Source organism: Mandrillus leucophaeus, unplaced genomic scaffold (genome assembly GCF_000951045.1).
Source record: "Mandrillus leucophaeus isolate KB7577 unplaced genomic scaffold, Mleu.le_1.0 Scaffold253, whole genome shotgun sequence".
In the NCBI taxonomy this organism is placed as follows: Eukaryota; Metazoa; Chordata; class Mammalia; order Primates; family Cercopithecidae; genus Mandrillus; species Mandrillus leucophaeus.
The window spans coordinates 106,464-107,629 of record NW_012102621.1 but is presented as its reverse complement, the minus strand read 5'-3'; the positions used below and the strand labels follow the sequence as shown (position 1 = coordinate 107,629).

Here is a 1,166-nt window from a genome sequence, read left to right as displayed (position 1 = left end):
ATTCTGTTCACCCTCCTATCTTTCTCTTAGGAGTGGAGGTAGAAACGTTAAGACTGTGCAGACTTTTCGCCTTGGTCTTTTGTCAATTCAGTCATCCTGTTGTCCTTCACAGCTGTCAATATTAAGACTGCAGAGATTTACAGAGCCTCCTTTCAAGATCGGGGTCCAGAGGAGCAGCTGCGGGCCGCGCGGACTTTAGCAGGAGGACCAGTGAGTTTGAAATCATCTTTGTTAAGGGGTAAAAAAAAAAAAAAAAAAAAAAAAAGGGGCATCAAATATCAAGGCCTTAAGTTTTCTGGATCTTAGAAAAGTTTATGCTGTATGTCAGCTTCTTTACAGTTGTCAATTAGCAGGGACCAGCACATACACACATACCTCCCCACACTCACTGTCTCAAAATAGTAATGAACATCTTGAGGTCATCAGCTCCAGTTCTCTGCCTAAAAGGTGTGGGAGGTATGTGTGAACCCAAGCATCTGAATTCAAAGAGAACAAACTTCTGTTACTTCGTAAGAGCCTTCCTATAAAGTTCCTACAAAGAGAGGAGACCTGGGACGCAGGAGTGGAGGCTTCTCCCTTCTGCACTCGGGACTAGGCATTCTTTTGGACTGGGTCGCCGAAGAGCAATTTGCTGAAACAATTAACCCAAAATAATGATCAAATTAAAGTCTGATTCCCTCAGTGTACTTAATTAAATAACACTGTAATTTTAAAAGTTAGAAAACAGAAAACTCAAGGTTTATATGCCATTTGAGGAATGGGTGAAAGCTTTAAAAATGCTCAAAGTGTGAAAAAACAGAAATCATATTCAGGCCACCCCAAAGAAATCTTCTCATTTATGAAATGCTGATGTTTTCACTGGAAAATGTGTTTGGATTTAGAGCGATTTGTTTTGCCACCCCTTTTAACATTTTTAGGACTTCTCAAGGAGCGTAACAGGCCTAGTTTAGTTTGATACTCAGAACAGATTTCAGTCTCAGTTACCAAAGTGAATATTGCTGGGTAAGCTGAGGCTGCCATTGGCAAATTTGGGAATTCAAGGAATGGATCATTTGGCAAATTAGCTTCTTTCTTTTGATGGGGTAAAGGCTGCATTTTCCCTCTCCAGGGAGGGGAACTCCAGACACTTAGGAGCCATTCTGTTCACCCTCCTATCTTTCTCTTAG

At 41.2% G+C, this 1,166-nt stretch overlaps 1 long non-coding RNA gene across 1 annotated transcript in view; it reads left to right on the top strand.

Moving 5' to 3' along the window:
* Nucleotides 1-111: 111 nt before the first annotated feature.
* Nucleotides 112-1,166, top strand: part of LOC105542216 — a 7,460-nt gene continuing 6,405 nt past the window's right edge. Inside the window, exon 1 of the long non-coding RNA XR_001006436.1 lies at nucleotides 112-210. This is a non-coding gene — a long non-coding RNA (uncharacterized LOC105542216). The remainder of the gene's footprint in view (nucleotides 211-1,166) is intronic.